This window comes from Elaeis guineensis, chromosome 8 (genome assembly GCF_000442705.2).
Source record: "Elaeis guineensis isolate ETL-2024a chromosome 8, EG11, whole genome shotgun sequence".
Classification (NCBI taxonomy): Eukaryota; Viridiplantae; Streptophyta; class Magnoliopsida; order Arecales; family Arecaceae; genus Elaeis; species Elaeis guineensis.
The window spans coordinates 33,856,972-33,877,683 of record NC_026000.2 but is presented as its reverse complement, the minus strand read 5'-3'; positions in this window follow the sequence as shown (position 1 = coordinate 33,877,683).

The following is a 20,712-nucleotide window of genomic DNA, read 5'->3' as shown; positions in this document are numbered from 1 at the left end:
AGTTCTCTATGAAAGATCTAGAAGAGGCATCCTTTATACTGGGTATTAAGGTCTATAAAGATAGACCAAATAGGATGCTGGGACTCTCACAGAAGATGTACATAGAGGAGATGCTAAAAAGGTTTAGCATGAAAAACTCCAAAAGAGGTTTAGTACCTTTTAGACATGGCATTCATCTCTCCAAGAAGATGTGCTCTAGCACACCTGAGGAGATTGAATGCATGAGCAAGATCCCTTATGCTTCGGCAATAGGAAGCCTCATGTATGCCATGCTATGTACACGACCTGATATATCCCATGCTGTGAGTGTCACAAGCAGATATCAGTCGAATCCAGGTGAAGAGCACCGGACTTCTGTGAAATGTATCCTTAAGTACTTGAGAAGGACTAAGGATATGTTTCTAGTCTTTGAGAATGGAGAACTCTAGGTTCAGAGATTTACAAACTCAGACTTTATATCTGATATAGATGATCGAAAGTCGACATCTAGAAGTCTGTTCATTTGCAATGGTGGTGCAGTTAGTTGGAAGAGTTCCAAGCAGATGGTGATTGCTGATTCCACCATGAAGGCAGAGTATATTGCTGCATTGGAAGCTGCGAAGGAGGTATTCTGGTACAAGAAGTTTGCCGCAGAGCTTGGAGTGATGTCATCGGATGCCATCCCTCTTTACTGCGATAATAATGGCGCCATAGCCCAGCTAAGGAGCCAAGGTCTCACCAGAAGTCTAAGCATATCGAGTGGCGATTCTATCTGATCCGTGATTACCTCGAAAAAGATTATGTCGAGGTTAAGAGAGTCGACTCCACAGACAATGTGGCAGACTCGCTAACAAAGCCATTAGGCCAGTAGAAGATTGAAGCTGTTGTGATCCAGGTGGTGTGCCCAAGGTCCAGGGACCAAGGCTAAGGCCAAGGTCCATCATTCATGAGGGCTTCATGGAGGCTCTAGGGCTAGTTGGGCCCTAGGTTGAAAGGTTGTGGGCCTTTCAGGTTTTTGAGGTCTAGGTTATATGAGCCTCAAGGGACCAACTCTTTATGGATCAGGTCTGGGCCCAGGATAGGTGAGATTAGGTTGAGTCATGGGTGTACATGGGCTTGGGTTAACCTAATCTCCATAGGGTTGGTCAAGGGAGTTTTGGGTTTGGGTCACTTGACCCGGTGTTTATATATACATGTTCATGTACAGGTTTGAAAGAAGCCAAGAAAATACAAGACTCTTTCTCCCAAGTCTCTCTCTCTCTTCTCCCTCTCTCTCCAGCCATTCTCCATGCCCTAGGAGAAAGAAATCCTAGGGTTTCTTGCCGCCAGTCCATAAAAGGAAAGAGAAGAAGGGGAGGCGCTAGCCCCTTCCCCCTTGCAGCCGCCTACCAGATCTGCTCTCCCCCTCTTGTAGGCACCCAAACACTAGGTCCAGAACCTAGAATCTCTTGAGAAGAGGTTGGTACAAGTTTCTCTCAGATCTGGAGTTGATCTGAGGTCGTTTGAGGCACGGGTGAGATCTCCATCAACAGATCTATAAGAAAGGCTGCAGCAGGACAGATCTGTGAGGTCTATCTCCATCTATCTTCTTCCCTATCTAGAATACCCTGATTTGAGATCTACAAATTGGAAGACCTCAGTCCAGGTCTGATCTGGTTGGATACCAGATCTTGGATTTTTTAGAGTGGTTTCAAAGGCGTTCTTCATCTGGAATGAAAGGCTGATGAAGAAGACAGCAACCAGGCTGATTTCATCAAGGGCCTTGGATCATGTCCAGAAGTCTCCAGATCCATTCGTTGTTGGTTCTGCTGCACCCAAGATCTGTGGGAGGAGCCGGGATCATGCTCCAATAGTTGGTATCAGAGCCACAGTAGTGAGGAAGCAGTTCCAAGTGCGAGAAGTTGAAGATCCCAAGTGCTGAAAATTTTTAGCAAGGTACCATCAAGGTATATTCTACACTTCTTGATTTTATATTGCTTGTTTGGCTTAGATCCAGTCATAGGCCGAATATGAAGGTCGATGTCGAGAAGTTTGATGGCAAAGAGAATTTTTCCATGTGAAAAATTTGGATGGAGGATCTTCTGGTGCAAGCAGATTTGGATCAGGCTTTGGATGAGAAGCCTGAGGGAATGACAGATAGACAGTGGGCATCGTTGGAGAAAGCATGCTCGGTGATCAGAGAATGTTTGGTGGATGCGGCGTTGTATTCGATGCTGGAAGAAAAGACCCCGAAGGGCCTTTGGTTGAAGTTGCACACCATGTATATGGGGAAGAATATGTGCAACAAGCTAATGCTGAAGAAGAGGTTGTACAGTCTTTGGATGCAGGAGGGATCTAATGTGATTGGCCACATTCAGAGGTTCGACCAGTTGTGCATGGAGTTGATGAATATCGAGGTGAAGCTGGATGAGGAGGACAAGTCCCTGTTGCTTCTATGTTCACTACCAGGATCATATGATTCTTTGGTGACTACACTGCTCTACGGTAAGGAGACTCTGGAATATGAGGACATGGTCTCGATGCTGAGGTCTAATGAGCAGAGAAAAAAGTTGACCAGAGATCGGGCTCCCCAGGAGGGTTTGGCAGTAGGGGAGAGGACAGGTAGAGGCAGAGGCAGAAGCAAGTCCAGGGGGTGGTCCAAGTCCAGGAAGGGAAAGAGAGAGGTGAAATGCTTCAAGTGCAAAGAGTTCGGGCACTTCAAGCGAGAATGTCCACTATGGAAGAACAAGAAGGGAGAAAGAAGTGGCTCAGAATCAGTGAGTGTAGTTGCTAGGCAGCAGGTAGAGGATGATCTACTTGTGGTATCAGATGGTCACAGGCAGTACACAAAGGAGTGGACACTAGACTCTGCATGCTCACATCACTACACACCACACAGGTCTTGGTTTGCGGCATACACCAAGACAGATGAGGGATCAGTGACTCTAGGCGACAATCATCTTTGCGAGGTGGCTGGGATAGGGACAGTCAGGGTGAGGATGTTTGATGGGATTGTGAGGACATTGACAAATGTAAAGCACATCCCGGAGCTGGAAAAGAATCTGGTGTCACTTGGCTACTTGGAGCGCATGGACACAGCTTCAGCAGTAGGGCTAGAAGCGGAGTACTGAACATCTCCAATGGAGCTATGGTGGTGATGAGAGGCAGGAGGTTGGACAATAACCTCTATCGCATGGAGGGATCTATGGTGACCGGAGAGTTTGATGCAGCAGCTGCAGCACAGGACCAGGAGGGGACTTACAGGATATGGCACTACCGCCTAGGCCACATGGGTGACAGGGGGCTGAGGGAGTTGAGCAGGAGAGGACTCATCTCTGATCTAGAGGATGGTGCTACCGGAGAGATCTGTGAGCCTTGCCAGATGAAAAAGCAGAGGAGAGTTCAGTTCAACATCAGTACAGCCCGCAGTGCAGCCGCTCTAGAGTTAGTACACACGGATGTGTGGGAACCAGCCTCAGTTTTAGCTAGGAATGGGGCCAGATACTTCATGACCCTGATTGATGATTTCTCAAGGAAGCTCTAGATTTACTTCATGAGAGAGAAGTCAGAGGTTTTCACCAAGTTCAAAATCTGGAGAGCTGAGGTGGAGAAGGAGCAGGGGAGGAGCGTGAAGTGTCTGAGGTCAGACAATGGCGGGGAGTACACTAGCAGAGAGTTCCAAGATTACTGTGAGGAGTGTGGGATTAGGAGACACTTCTCAGTTAAGGAGACTCCACAGCAGAATGGGGTGGCCGAGAGGATGAACAGAACACTTCTGGAAAAGGCACGATGCATGAGGCTGCAGGCAGGGCTTCCAAAGGTGTTCTGGGTTGACACAATTGATGCAGTCGGTTACTTGGTCAATCGATCACCTCACATCAGGTTGGATGGCAGGCTTCCAGAGGAGGTGTGGTCTGGGAGGACAGTTGGGCTGGGCCATCTATGGGTATTTGGGTGCACGGCCTATGTGCATATTGGAGCTGGTGAGCGGAGCAAGCTAGATGCCAGATCACTCAAGACGGTGTTTCTAGGCTATCCGCGAGGAGTCAAGGGATACAGACTATGGGATCCCTTGGAAAATAAAGTCATCATTAGTCGGGATGTGACTTTTGATGAGGAGTTAGTCTTATGAAGGGGAGCAGGCATGGAGGAGCAGCAGGAGCAGGAGGAGGTCCAACAGGGCCTGCTGGACAGCTTACCTCTTTTATTTTGCCTCTTGCAGGTACTACGGGAGGACATGACATTCAGGTGGAGAACCTACCAAAGTGTCTCCACAGGTGGAGAGAACTCAGACGGATGATCGAGGTGGAGAGGTCCAACAGGAGCGAGCTGGATCGAGGACTGATATCGGTGTTGCCCTACACAAGCCCAAGAGGACCATCAGGCAGCCGAACCGATATGGCTTCGAGGAGACGCTGTCATATGCCCTGATGACAGTGAATGAGACCCATATATTATCAAGAGGCTATTGAAAGCTAGGACAGAGAGCGATGGGTCCAGACGATGTTCGAGGAGATGCAGTCTTTCCACCAGAATCAGACGTGGCGATTGGTGCAATTGCTACAGGGGAAGAGGCCCATTGGCTGCAAATGGGTCTACAATCGCAAGGACAGAGTGGAGCTGGTTGAGGCCTTGGGACACCATGGTGGAGATTGTTGTGATCCAGGGGGTGTACCCAAGGCCCAGGGGACTAAGGTTAAGGCCAAGGTCCATCATTCATGAGGGCTTCATGGAGGCTTTAGGGCTAGTTGGGCCCTAAGTTGAAAGGCTGTGGGCCTTTCGGGTTCTTGAGGTCTAGGTTATGTGGGCCTCAAGGGACCAACTCTTTATGGGCCAGGTCTGGGCCCAGGATAGGTGAGATTAGGTCGAGTCATGGGTGTACATGGGCTTGGGTTAACCTAATCTCCCATAGAGTTGGTCAAGGGAGTTTTGGGTTTGGGTCACTTGACCCGGTGTTTATATATACATGTACATGTATAGGTTTGAAAGAAGCCAAGGAAATACAAGACTCTTTCTCCCAAGTCTCTCTCTCTCTTCTCCCTCTCTCTCCAGCCATTCTCCACGCCCTAGGAGCAAGAAACCCTAGGGTTTCTTGCCGCCAGTCCATAAAAGGAAAGAGAAGAAGGGGAGGCGCTAGCCCCTTCCCCCTTGCAGCCGCATACCAGATCTGCTCTCCCCCTCTTGCAGGTGTCCAAACACTAGGTCCAAGACCTGAAATCTCTTGAGAAGAGGTTGGTACAAGTTCCTCTCAGATCTGGAGTTGATCTGAGGTCGTTTGAGGCACGGGTGAGATCTCCATCAACAGATCTACAAGAAAAGCCGCAGCAGGACAGATCTGCGAGGTCTGTCTCCATCTATCTTTTTCCCCATCTATAATGCCCTGATTCAAGATCTACAAATTGGAGACCTCAGTCCAGGTCTGATCTAGTTGGGTACCAGATCTTGGATTCTTTAGAGATGGTTTCAAAGGTGTTCTTCATCTGGAACGAAAGGCTGACGAAGAAGACAGCAACCAGGCTGATTTCGTCAAGGGCCTTGGATCATGTCCAGAAGTCTCCAGATCTATTCGTTGCTGGTTCCGCTGCACCCAAGGTCCATGGGAGGAATCGAGATTGTGCTCCAATAGAAGCCCACCTTGAGAAGATGGAACTTAGATATGTAGCCAATTGGCATTAGGTCAAGTGGGAGTTTGTTAGATGTGTGCCCTAGATGCCATATTGGCTGACATATTTTTGTACAAATGTAAGGGCAAATTTATAATTTTGACTATAAATGAATAAAAAGATTATTTACTATCACATTGTGTACATTATGTCTGTGATACATCCTTTGATTTAGTAGGAATGTTAATTCATATTTTCAAGAGTTGAAAATTTAAGGCATGAATTTACATAACTAACTCAAAAATAGCTCCTGACCATAGGATCATCACAAGGATGGTGATCGATCTGGAAGGTTGGTGTACGATCACTTCCTTAGGATAGATGTATCTTGAGTCTACAGTATAGAACACCAGAGTGGGAGTACAGATATTCATTGAGAACGAGAGTACTGAGCGTGACCACCTCGAGCAGTCATAAGGAAGTCTACCTTCTCGTCGATGACTAGCTCGATGCTGCAGCTGTGTGTCTAGTTCTTCGATCTGAGATACATCGATAGTTCACCTTAAGTGTGTTATAGTTTGACTACACCATAACTCGGTCTCCTAACCATTTGAAATCCTGAGGTGTATGTTGGCTGTAGCATATTCATTGTAGGAACCAAATTACACCAAGATGGGATATATCAACCTCGGTAGATGAGAGGAGTAGTCTATGATGATCGAAAGATCGAGTCCTTAAGCCCATGGCCATGCAGAGTGAAATAATGGAAAAGAATTTTCTATTAATATTTCACATCGGACTTGGATCGATCGATTGATTTATATGACTGATGTTGGGTTTGACGAGTTCACCTTAACCCTAATTCAGTCAGGACTCATGATAGAGGAACTCAATCACATAGGTAGCAGCACGAGAGATTCGTCTTTATTTCTAATGGGTTGCCACCATATACTGCTAGGTATCACTGGTGGATTTTGAGAATAATTAGAATGATCTTGATGATCGATCATTCTAATTGTCTGAATCAGAAGAGTTCTGATCCATCGAAAGAGTTTCGATGATGTCGATGATGAGATCACGACATGTCTCATTACCATACGGAAATGAACGTAACTAGGTCACACAAACAAGAGTTAGGGTCTAGATGTCATCAATTGAGCTAGTCCAGTTCGATTGATTTGGATTAGATCCAATTAGGTTCAAGGAAATCGTGCTAGCACACGATTGAGCTTAACTTTCTCCTCGTGTAATCTTTTCTATCTCGACTGAGCCAAATATGATTTGACTCACCTAGAAAACCTTGAGAAGGTTTCTCACAGTCTGACTGGAGCCAATCTAGCTCAGAAAGGATTTATCTTAATTCATGAGATAAATTTAAGACAACACCTGCTAATTCCTGTCACCTGCCATTTTCGTTTTAGGACATTGGTCAAACGTTGACCCATGAACCTTGGACTGAAGGCCACTTGGTAAGAGATCATTGAAGATTTTTTATGGAGTGTCCACCTGCTAAATTAGGCCTCAAAGTGGGCACCATATTCAGATTGGGCGTGCGCCCCAAGTGGATAAGGATAGAGTCCCATGAGATGAGGACTCTGATCCCTTGATCAACTTGGACTGTGGGGCGCAAATCTCACTGTGCTTATCCAGTGTTGGCACCAACAGTAGGAGGGATTATGGGGATTCTTATCTGATATGATCAGATGATATCACTCCATCAATCAAAAATTTTTAGAATTAATTGAAATTTTTGATTGGTCGAATGATGTGGCACTGCATGGCGCAGCAGGGTCTATTTAAACCCTGTCTGCACCTAGGGTTAAGATACTCTGCTCAATAACTAGCAAAAGCCTAAATCCTCTCTACTTCTCCATACCTCCTCTTCTCCTCTCCCTCTCTTCTTCACGTCCAAGAGGTTGGGCATCCATCTGGTGCTTGTCCAAGGCGTGGTGGCTTCCTGATTAGAAGGCTGTAAAGATTTGTCGAGAAGCTGCTGCTCTAGCTTCAGAAGATCTTTTGAAGATCTTCCAGATCAGATCTAAATCTAATTTTTGGAGTAAAGATTTGTGAGGAGAAGATGATCCAGATCTTGCTCGAGTGGATATCGATAGAGGCCAGGCGACTGCGTGGCTATTTTAGAACCTCGGACATTGCTGCGATCATCTACAGGGTAATCTAGTTACCCTAGAGGTATTTCTCTATTCTCATATTTTTAGATTTAATTTTAAATTTAATATCAGATAATAAAAATTAGATTAATAGATCTTAGATCTGAAATATCATAGAATAATTTTTTTTGAAATATTCCACCTCAGATCTCATTAGATATGGAAGATCCTATAAAGAAAAAGCCGATTTTTCCTTCATTACCGAGCAAGTTAGATGTTTTAACTTTGTTGATCTGGGTCTGAGGATGATGTTGTGAGCTGCACATATGTCCAGCCTCTAGGAGTCATCCACATGAGCTCACGAATCATGATTAGAAGTCCTGGTCCAGAAATCAACACAGTATGCTAGTGCTGTGCTGATCCTTCTTCGATGGTCGATCAGATACCTCTTTCTTCTTGATTTAGACTCTTCCAAAGATGAAAAGTAGGAGAAGGAGTTTTAAATGTGAGACACTCTCAGAAAACTCACAGATGGAGGAAGGAAAGAGGTGAACACAGCAACCCTAGAAGAAGACCCTCTTCTTCTTCTCTTTGCTCTAACCCAGACACTTAGTCTTGTGTCTACTATATCTCCACGTCCAACACTCTTTCTCCTAATTTTTACATGCCCCAAAGGTCTCTCAATGCTTTACAGTTCACAAAAAGTTCAAGAAGAAATTCATCTTAAATCATGAGATATGAAGAATCCTTGTTTAGGTCAAATACCTAGTCAAGAAAAATCCAAACAGGACAAGACAAGGGGTGCCCAACTCATGGGCGCCCCCTCTTTCTTTTTCTATCATGGACCACCAGCAAAGGGTGCAAATATATACCACAAAAGCCACAAAAATCTTAAAAAATATCTGGATAAAATCAATGCCATAAGGAAAGAGTTTTGGTTTCCTAAAATTCTATCTCATAGAATTTGAAATCCAAACTAATTCCTACTTTGACTTGGTCCACAACCACATTTCATGTAAGAGAGAAAGAGTGAAAAGTTTTGGGCATGTGTGAAGGCCTAGGAGAGAAGATTTTGTCACACAAAATAAGAAAGAGTGGGTGTGGGGGGTTAAGGTGGCGCAAGGTGGAATCCTAGTCTTACTAGGATTCAATCTATGACTTGTTCAAATTTGGTTTCTCAAACCAAATCAAACCAAAACCAAATCAACCTAATTAAAATAGGTCTTAACTCAATTAAAAACTTAATTTAATCAGATTAAATTAAATTAAAATCTGATTTAATTTTTAATCAAATTAGAAATTAAGTTGACCCAAGTCCTAATTGAACTATGACTAGTTTTTTCTTGCACTTATCAAATAAATCAATTGGACTTGATCCAATCAAGCCCAAACTAAATTTAATTAAATTATATTTAATTAGACTTAATCTCAGCCCATTGGTTTAATCAAATTAAGCCAATTAGTAATCGAATTGCTAATCGATCCTCCTGCAACACTTGCACTAGGTTAAATATCAATCGTATTGATCGTTTAACCCTAGAATGATTCTTAATCATTGATCAACCATCTGATCGGATCATTTACTCTAATGTGTGTGACCTCATAGGTTCAAACCTAAGCTAGTAGTATAAAAATAAATTTTTGTACCAATCGAAGTGACCATCTAGCAATGGTACCCGACGGCCTTAGAACAGCATCCTTAAAACCCATGCGGATATAATTTTTATATAATTTATCCCCTTGACCAAAATGCTCATAAGATACCTTAGAGTTCAACTGTCAACTCTGATCAGGTTGTCCACATTGTATTTTAAAATATCAAATCCATCTAATGGATTACCTTAGCCAAGGTTTTGCTTAATTGAAATATAGTGACTCATTCTTCTCCAACTCTTGGAGTGGTCAATCCCATCTTGATCACATTCTGACTTCGCAAGTACTTGACTATGCCCAGAAGCCTTCCATCACTGAATTAGAAATTCGGTTAGTCTAGTATCAAAGCACAGTGAGTTGGTTGCAAGTCATTGAGGCGATCTCAGGTCTAAGGGACACTTATATCTATATCCTATCAGAGACATTCTCAACAGCAGAATACTCTGGAGTTTGTCACGTTCAATGACGATGTATCCTTACATCTCATCTGTATGACATACCAATATCTCAACACTCCTTAGTTAAGAGGACAACCAACCCATATGGCCTACAGCGACCTATGCTCGATAGAAGCTGTCGTCCTTATTAACAGCCTATCATTTGGTCGTGAACAGTTTTAAGGACTAATTGATAAATCTTCTTTTTATCGAACCTAAATAGTTCTAAGGACTTCATCACAACAATAAAGTTCATTAGAAGATAAAAACTTATGATGAGAATACTAAAATATATTTTATTTATTAACAGATCAATTAAAATACAAGGTTGCTCAACCGTCAACAGGCTGACGATTGACTTTTGGGATATATTTTCCAACAATCGAATAGTTAGAATATGATTTAAATTTTTTTCTATTCTAGTGGTAATATAACATACCCAATATGTAGCAGAATAGGAATCAAAATCTCCAAGAAAACTTAAATCCAATGCCTCATGAGGTCTGAACGTACAGACCCTCTACTTCGTGCACACGTCAGGCTCCGTAGGGAAGAGGAATGATCTTTGCATCACACCTTCTGTAAGGGCAGTAAGGGGAGGAATAGTTCTGATCTCAGACATGACTCTTCACACCTAGGAGGTGGATGCCAAGGAGAAGAAGAGCACCCCAAGAAAAGATTCTCTAAAATCAGATTTGCCCCCCCTCCTTATTTCCGCACACCCTACACTTTCTCACAATATTTTTATGGCCTTTTTGTCTCCCAAAAATTCATAACCACCAGTGGTTAAGAGGAGCTCTCTTTAAATAGTTGACATGTCCAAGATCTGATCATGTCCTAATTGGTTTAGGTGTCCTAACCTTGTCCAAAGTAGGAATCGGATGAGAGAGGAGAGCGCCCAAAAAAACACCGTGAGAACTCTTCACGTGCACTCCCATATAAGGTGGAAAAAATTCAACACCCTCTTTCTTTGGTTGGCTCCCTTATGAGAGAGAGTCCCAGGTACATGGGATTCTTTGGTTCTTAGACAAATGGCTTTAAATTTGACTCAAATTGGATCTGATTCAAACCTAATTCAAACCAGATTCGAAGAGCCTGTCTATCCTAATCTAATTAGGATTTTAGTCCTAGTATAACTTAAATTTTTAATCCAATTAAACCTTAATTAAATTAGATCTAATCTAAAATTAATTAAAATATAAATTGACTCTCTCATAAATCTCCTGGATCATTGATTAGATCATTATCATCTCTAGAATTAAATCTGAACCTCATATCTAGTGCTGGCTAGATATAGTCAACTGTTTAATCTTGTATGATCTCTAACTTAATTTTTAATTAAGCTAATCTATTCATTCAATCAAGTCACTTACATTTAAATTGAACTCATAGACCTAGGTCAATTCTTTCCTGCATTGCTTGACTTTATGCGTGACTCCATAAATTCGAACACTAAGTCGGTAGCACAGGAGCTGTTTCTTGTACTAATCAAAGTTACCATCTAGTAATAATTTTTGATGTCCAGATAAGTCGAATATTTGCAAGGCAATATTCAAGAATCTATAAGTGCCGAATTCGTACCTTGTAAACTTTGGGTCAAATATTTGCAAGACAATATTCAAGAATCTATGCATATAGTTACCACATAATTCATCCCTTTAACCTCGAATCTTCGAGGATGATCTAGGGTTTAACTGTTAACCCTTGATGAGTCATCCATATTGTATTTCAATATTTCACATCCATCACATGGATTATCCAGGCTCAGGGTTTATTAAATTAAAATATAGTGATGTATTATCTCCTATAATCTGGAGGGATCAATCTCATTTTGATCTACACACAGACTTTGTAAGTACTTGGTTGTACCCAGTAGCCTTCCATAACTGTATTAGAAATACAGGTAGTCCGGTATCAAAGCATAATGAGTTGCTTGTAAGTCACTATGGTGATCTCAGGTTTGAGAGATACTTATGCCCATATGCTTCATGAGTTGCTCTTGACAGCAGAGCACTTCGCAGGTGAGTCACTTGTTCAGTGACGATATACCCCTATATCTCACATGTTTGCCATACAAGTGTCTCCACACTTCTTGGTTAAAAAGACAACTAACCTATATAGCACACAACGATCTACACTCGATGAACGTCACCATCCTTTAATGACATATTATTTGATTGCGAACATGTTTAAGAATTATTTGATAAATCCTCCTTTATCAATTGTCATATAGTTTTAAGGACTTCATCATAATACAAGAGTTCTAGTAAGGAAACTGTACATCTTGTGATGAAAATATCAAAATAACTTTTATTCATTCATAATGCAGATATAAATTACAAAGAGCACAATTATCCAAATGATTGGCTTTATGACATATTTTCTAACAACTCTCACTTAGACTAAAACTAATCGATATGGTATCTAATACCCATCCTTCATTTGTATTTGTCGAACTCTTTGATTTCGAAGGTTTTATTAAATGGGTCGGCCAAGTTCTCCTTTTCATTAATCTTCTGAAACTCCACGTCATCTCGATCCATGATCTCTCGGATCAGGTGGTAGTGGCACAGAATATACTTGGTATACTAATGGGACTTCAGTTCTTTCGTTTGAGCTATAGCTCCAGTGCTGTCGCAGTACAGCAGAACAAGACCATCAAGGGAGAGTGCCACTCTAAGCTCACTGATAAACTTCTGCAACCAGATAGTTTCTTTCATAGCATCAGATGCTACGATATATTCTACCTCGCAAGTTGAGTTAGCTACGGTGTGCTACTTGAAACTTTTTCAGTAGATTGCTCCTCCATTTGGGATAAATACATAATCCGATATGCTCTTACTGTCATCATGATCTGATTGAAAGTTAAAATTAGTATATCCCACAAGTTGAAATCAATGGTTCTAATCCAGATCAAACTGGTATCTACTCACTATCCCTAGTGAGTGTGCCATATCCGACCTCGTATATATCATGGCATATATGATAGATCCCACTACCGAAGAATATAGAATTCTACTCATACACTCTTTCTCTTATGGAGTTATCGGACAATCTTTTTTAGAGAGAATAATTTCATGCCCTATCGAAAGATAGCCTTTCTTAGAATTCTTCATGCTAAACCATTTCAGTATGGTGTCGATGTATGTGGATTGGGACAATCCAAGCAGCCTCTTAGATCTATCTCTATAAATCTTTATCCTTAGGATAAAGGATGCTTCTGCCAAATTCTTCATGGAGAACTATGAAGATAACCAAAGCTTTACACTTTGTAAAGTAAGAATATCATTTTCTATTAACAGTATGTCATCCACATACAGTATAAAAAAGATGACTATAGAACCATTAGCCCATTTATAAATGCATGGTTCTTCTCCATTCCTAATGAAACCATACATTCTGATCAACTTATCAAAATGCATATTTCAACTGAGATGTCTGCTTCAATCCATAAATGGATCTCTGAAGCTTACACATCTTTGATTCATCTATGAATGTGAATCCTTCATGTTATATTATATACACTTCTTCATCCAACTCTCATTAAGAAAAATGATTTTGACATCTATTTGTTAGATCTCATAATCAAAGTGTGCCGCTATCGCAAGCATAATCCAGATGGACTTGAGCATTGTTATAGAAAAAATGTCTGATCATAATCAATACCATAATGTTGACAATATCTCTTGACAATCAAATGAGATTTATAGATCTCCACCTTTCCATCTGTGCTCCTTTTCTTTTTGAATATCCATTTATACCCTTTGGGTTTAATCTCTTCAGGTGGATCAACAAGTATCCATACACTATTGATCTTCATAGACTCCATCTCAGATTTTATAACCTCAAGCCATTTCTCAGAGTCGAGCCTTTGCATGACATCCATGTAGGTGATCAGATCCTCATCATTCTCATCGAGTTTAATAGGATTATCATTCCGAATCAAGAAATCATAGTATCTATCGACTGATATGATACTCTATCAGATCTCCTTAAAGATGCCTCAACAATGAGCTTTGAATTTGATCTAATCAAATCCGATCCTGTAGATTCATTTGTCTATGTCAGTTCTCTTACCTGTCGAACTTCATCAAGCTCAATCTTAGTGGCATCAGTTTCTTCACCAAGAAACTCTTCCAAAAGTATGCCTTCAGACCCACAAACACCTTTTATTCTTTAGGAAGATAGAAGTAATATTCTCTAATTTTCTTGGGGTATCCTACAAAATAACACTTATTGGACAGAGGTCCAAGCTTATCAGTCTGTAAATGACTGACATAAGTCGGACAACCCCAAACCCTAAGGTAAGAGAGTATTGGCGTATGCCTAGTTCATATCTCATATGGAGTCTTTGCAACTGATTTGCTCAAAACTTTGTTCAGAACATAACAAGCAGTCTTAAGAGCATAACCTCAAAAAGAGACCGACAAACTTACAAACCCCATCATAAATCAAATCATGTCTAATAAGATTCAATTCCTCCTTTCTGACACTTCATTATGCTATGGTGTCCTCAGAGGGATCTATTGTGAGAGAATCCTATTTTCTTTTAGATATGTCAAAAACTCATTGAAAAGATATTCATCTCCTTGATCAGATTGAAGAGTTTTAATACTCTTTTCGATTTACATTTCTACTTCATTATGGAATCATTTGAACATTTCAAGTAATTTAGACTTGTGCTTCATAAGGTAGATGTACCCATACCTCAATAGGTCATCAATAAATGTAATGAAGTAATAATATCCTTCTTTGACAGATATGTTTATAGGTCCACATACGTCACTATGTACTAGACCTAGAATATCATGGCTCATTCACCTTTTTCAGTAAATGGTGACTTGATCATCTTTTCAAGAAAACAGGACTCACCCTCCTTGATTAACATGTCTATCCTGTTCTTGTTTATATAATCAAGCCTACAATATCAAAGTTAGGCATCCATGACATTATCTATTCTTGAATATTTGTTCGATGTGTACATTATACTAACAGGTTGTGATAATATGTAAATACCACCTTTTAATTGTCCATGCATAATTGTGACACCATTCATAATGATATGATAGTAATTTTTCTTTATAAACAAATTATAACCCTCCTTAGCCAAAAAATCTATGAAAATAATATTCATAAGGAAAGATTGATAATAATGATAGTCATCTAAAATAATAGCATTTGAATTGAGAGTAAGCTGAACTTTTTCTATAACTAGAACTGGACAGCTCTTCCATCTCCAACATTCAAGAATCGTTCGCTCTTCTCAAATTCTTTACTAACTATTGAAAATTATGTCCTAAAACTAAACATGTGATGATTGAGTTTCTCTTTATATATGAATTATTGATTAATGAATAATAGTTATTCTGACATTTTTTCATCATAAAGTTACATCTTTCTTGAACTCTTGTGCTGTGATAAAGTCTTTAAAACTATGTTAGTATGTAATAAAGAGAGAATTTATCGTATAGTTCCTAAATATATTCATAACCAAATGATACGTCATTATAGGATGATGATGTTTATCGAGTGGAGGTCGTTGTATGCCATATGGGTTGGTTGACCTCTTAATCAAGGAGTGTGGTGACACTGGTATGGCATACAGGTAAGATGTAAGAATACATCATCACTGAATAAGTGACTCACCTACTGAGCATTCTACTATCAAGAGCTGCTCGTGAAACACATGGGTATAAGTGTCCTTCATATCTGAGATCATCATAGTGACTTGCAAGTAACTCACTGTACTTTAATATCGGACTATCTGAATTTCTAATGCAGTGATAGAAGACTACTGGGTACAGTCAAGTACTTACAAGATATCACACCAGCACATCTCCTTCCTTGTTTGATCGATTGTGAAGATTGTGTAGGAACCAGATCTAGGGTTTCAGGGTTAGATCTTGAAACTTTTTCAAGATCATACAGTGGAAGACTAAAATAAATCAAAATTTATTTTTTAAAATTAGAGAATCCCTAGATCTAAGATCCTATTACATAATTATTACATAGCATTAAATCAAAAATTAAAATATATAAATATAGCATGAACTACATGTTGATCATATCAACATGTTTCTATACTACATCTAATGTATGTATTAAACAATAGATCAGATCTATTACCTTGCAAGTTAGATGTTCTAACCTTGTTGATCTGGGCTTAAGGATGATGTTGCAAGCTACACACACATCTGGCCTTTAGGAGTCATCCACACGAGCCCATGAATCTCGATCAGAAGTCCTGCTTCAGGAAATCAGCACAGTATGCTAGTACTGCGCTGATCCTTCTTTGATGGTTGATCAGGTGCCTCCTTCTTCTTGATTTGGACTTTTCCAAAGATGAAAAGTAGAAGGAAGAGTTTTAGATCTGAGACACTCTTAGAAAACTCAAGATGGAGGGAGGAAAGATATGAAAACAAATAACCCTAGAAGAAGACCCTCTTCTTCTTCTCATTTCTCTCTCTAGACACCCTAACTTGTGTCTTTTATATCTCCACGACCCAAAGGTATTTCTCTCTAATTTTTGGATGGATCAAAGGTCTCTCAAATCTCTATCTTCTATAAAAATTTTATAAAGAAACTCATTTTATACAGAGTGATATGATAGAGTCATTGTCTAGGTCAAATACCTAGTCAAGGCTTATCCAAACATGGCAAGTTAAGGGGCGCCCAACTCTTGAGCACCTCCTCCTTATTTTCATGCATGGATCATTAGCAAATGATATATAATGTATACCCTAAAAGCCACAAAAATTTCAAAAAAATTTGGATAAATTCGATGCAAAATTGAAAGAGTTTTGGATTTCTAAAACTCTATCTCATAGAATTCGAAATCCAAACTTATTCCTTTTTGATTTGATCCAAACCACCTTTCATGTAAGAAAGAAGAGAGGAGACCTTTTGTGAACATGGGAGAGACCTGGGAGAGGGCTTTTGTCGCACAAAATAAGAAGAGATTGGCATTGAATAAGAGAGAGGGGATGGGGAAGGCTTATGTGGCGCAAGGTGGAATCCTAGTCTTACTAGGATTCTATCTTATGACTTGTTTTAATATGGTTTCTCAAACCAAATCAAACCAAAATTAGATCAACCCAATTAAAATAGGTCTTAACCCAATTAAAAACCTAATTTAATCAGATTAAATTAGATTTAAATCTGATTTAATTTTTTAATCAAATTAGAAATTAGATTGACCCAAGTCCTCGTTGAACTAGGACTAGTTTTTTCTTGCACTTGGCTTATCCAATAAATCAATTGGACTTGATCCAATCAAGCCCAAACCAAATCTAATTTAATTAAATTTAATTAGACTTAATCTCAGCCCATTGGCTTAATCAAATTAAGCCAATTAGCAATTGAATTGCTAATCGATCCTCCTACAACACTTGCACTGGGTTAAATGTCAATCGTATTGATCATTTAATCCTAGAATGATTCTTAATCATTGATCAACCATCCGATCAGATCATGAACTCTAATGTGTGTGACCTCATAGGTCTGAACCTAAGCTGGTAGTACAGGAATAAATTTTTATACCAATCGAAGTGACCATCTAGTAATGGTACCCGACGACCGGATAGGTCGAATGTGTAGAACAACATCCTTAGAACCCATGCGGATATAGTTTTCATATAATTCATCCCCTTGACCAAAATGATCATAGGACACCCCAGAGTTCAACTGTTAACTCTGATCAGGTTGTCCACATTGTATTTCAAAATATCAATCCATCTAATGGATTACCCTGGTCAAGGTTTTGCTAAATTGAAATACAGCGTCTCGTTCTTCTCCAACTCTTGGAGTGGTCAATCCCATCTCGATCACACTCTGACTTCGCAAGTACTTGACTGTGCCCAGAAGCCTTCCATCTCTGAATTAAAAATTTAGTTAGTCCAGTACCAAAGCACAGTGAGTTGCTTGCAAGTCACTGAGGCGATCTCAGGTCTAAGGGATACTTATACCTATATCCCATCAAAGACATTCTCGACAGCAGAATGCTCTGGAGTTGGTCACGTTCAATGACGATGTACCCTTACATCTCACCTGTATGCCATACCAGTGTCTCCATACTCCTTGGTTAAAAGGACAACCAACCCATATGGCCTACAGCGACCTATGCTCGATAGAAGCTGTCATCCTTATTAACAGCTTATCATTTGGTCGTGAACAGTTTTAAGGACTAATCGATAAATCCTCTCTTTATCGAACTTAAATAGTCCTAAGGACTTCATCATAACAACGGAGTTCATTAGAAGATGAAAACTTATGATGAAAATGCCAAATATATTTTATTTATTAACAAATCAATTACAATACTTGGTTGCTCAACCGTCAACAGCTTGGCGATTGACTTTTTGGGACACATTTCTCAACAACTCCCACTTATCCAAAAGCCACTCGGCACAGTATCTAATACCCATCTTCGACTTGTGGTTGTCGAACTCTTTTATCGTCAGGGCTTTAGTGAAGGGGTCGGCCAGGTTCTCTTTTCCATCGATCTTCTGAAGGTCGACATCACCTCGATCCACGATCTCCCAGACCAGGTGAAAGCGATGCAAGATGTGCTTCGTCCGTTGATGTGCTTTGGGTTCCTTCACCTGAGCTATGGCACCAGTGCGGTCGCAGTAGAGCAGGACCGGATCATCGAGGGAGGGTGCTACTTCGAGCTCAGTGATGGATTTTTTCAGCCACACAGCTTCTTTCGCGGCATCCGATGCTGTGATGTACTCCGCTTCATAAACAAAGTCTGCCACAGTATGTTGCTTGAAACTCTTCCAGCAGATGGCTCCACCATTTAGAGTAAAGATATAACCTGACACTCTCCTGCTGTCATCATGGTCAGATTGGAAGCTAGAGTCTGTGAACCCCACAAGTTTCAGATCTAACTCGCCATAAACCAACCATTGGTCCTTAGTATTTCTCAAATACTTAAGGATGGCTTTAACCACTTTCCAGTGATTTTCTCCAGGATCAGATTGGTATCTACTCACTACTCCTAGTGAGTATGCCACATCTGGTCTTGTACATGTCATGCCGTACATGATAGATCCCACGACTGAAGCATATGGGACTCTACTCATACGCTCTCTCTCTTCAGAAGTTGTCGGACAATCCTTCTTAGAGAGAGAAATTTCTTGGCCTATCGTTAGATAGCCCTTCTTGAAATTCTCCATGCTGAACCTCTTCAGCACAGTGTCTATGTACATGGACTGGGATAACCAGGCATCCTTTTAGATCTATCACTATAGATCTTCATCCCTAGGATGTAGGATGCTTCACCCAAGTCCTTCATGGAGAACTGTGATAACAACCAAACTTTTATTCCCTGTAGTGCGGGGATGTCATTCCCGATTAAGAGAATATCATCCACGTACAAGACAAGGAATACCACAACTGGATCATTTGCCCATTTATAGATGCAGGGCTCTTCTCCATTCTTAATGAAGCCATACGTTTTGATCACCTTATCAAAATGCATGTTCCAACTCCGAGAAGCTTACTTCAATCCATAAATGGATCTCTGAAGCTTGCACACCTTGGACTCATCTGTAGATGTAAACCCCTCAAGTTGTATCATATACACCTCTTCGGTCAGCTCTCCATTCAGGAAAGCTGTCTTTACATCCATCTGCCAGATCTCATAATCCAGATGGGCAGCTATTGCAAGCATTATCCGAAAGGATTTGAGCATTGTCACAGGGGAAAACATCTCGTCATAGTCAATACCATAACGTTGATGATACCCCTTGACTACCAGATGAGCTTTATAGGTCTCCACCTTTCCGTCTGCGCCCCTCTTCCTTTTGAAGATCCATTTACACCCAATGGGTTTAACCCCTTCAGGTGGGTCAACCAATGTCCATACATCGTTGACCTTCATGGACTCCATTTCGAATTTCATGGCTTCAAGCCATTTCTCAGAATCAGATCTCTGCATTGCATCCATATAGGTGATCGGATCCTCATTATTCTCATCAAGTTCGATGGGATCACCATCCCGGACCAAGAAACCATAGTATCTGTCTGGCTGACGCGGTACTCTATCGGATCGTCTTAATGGTGCAAGTACATTGGGCTCCGATATGATCTAATCATATCAGACTCAGGTTCAGCTATTGGTGTCGGTCCTTCTACTTGTTGAACTTCATCAAGTTCAACCTTAGAGGCAACGGTTCCTTCATCAAGGAACTCTTTTTCTAAAAAGATTGTCTTAAGGCTGACGAACACCTTTTGTTCATCAGCATGGTAGAAAAAATATCCTTTTGTCTCTTTGGGGTACCCTATGAATGAGCATTTGTCAGACCTAGATCCAAGTTTGTCTGTGACTAATCGTTTGACATAGGCCGGGCACCCCAGACCCTAAGGTGTGAAAGTGCTGGCTTACGTCCGTCCATATCTCATATGGAGTCTTAATTACAGACTTACTTGGAACCCTATTTAACAGATAATAGGCCGATTCGAGTGCATATCCCCAGAAGGATATCGACAAGCTAGCAAAATCCATCATGGATCGGACCATGTCTAACAGAGTCCGATTCCTCCTTTCAGACACACCATTATGCTGTGGTGTTCCTGGAGGAGTCCATTGGGAGAGAATCCCATTCTCTTCTAGATATGTGAGAAATTCACTAGAAAGGTATTCTCCTCCTCGATCAGATCGAAGAGTTTTAATACTCTTCCAGTTTGTTTTTCTACTTCACTTCGGAATCGTTTGAACATTTTAAATGAATTCGACTTATGTTTCATCAGATAGATATATCCATATCAGGATAGGTCATCCGTGAAAGTTATGAAGTAGAAATATCCACCTCTAGCACTGGTGCTCATGGGCCCACATACATCAGTATGTACTAGGCCCAAGAGCTCAGTAGCTCTTTCACTTTTTTCAGTAAAAGATGACTTGATCATTTTACCAAGAAGACAGGACTCACAGGTTGGAAGTGATTCACA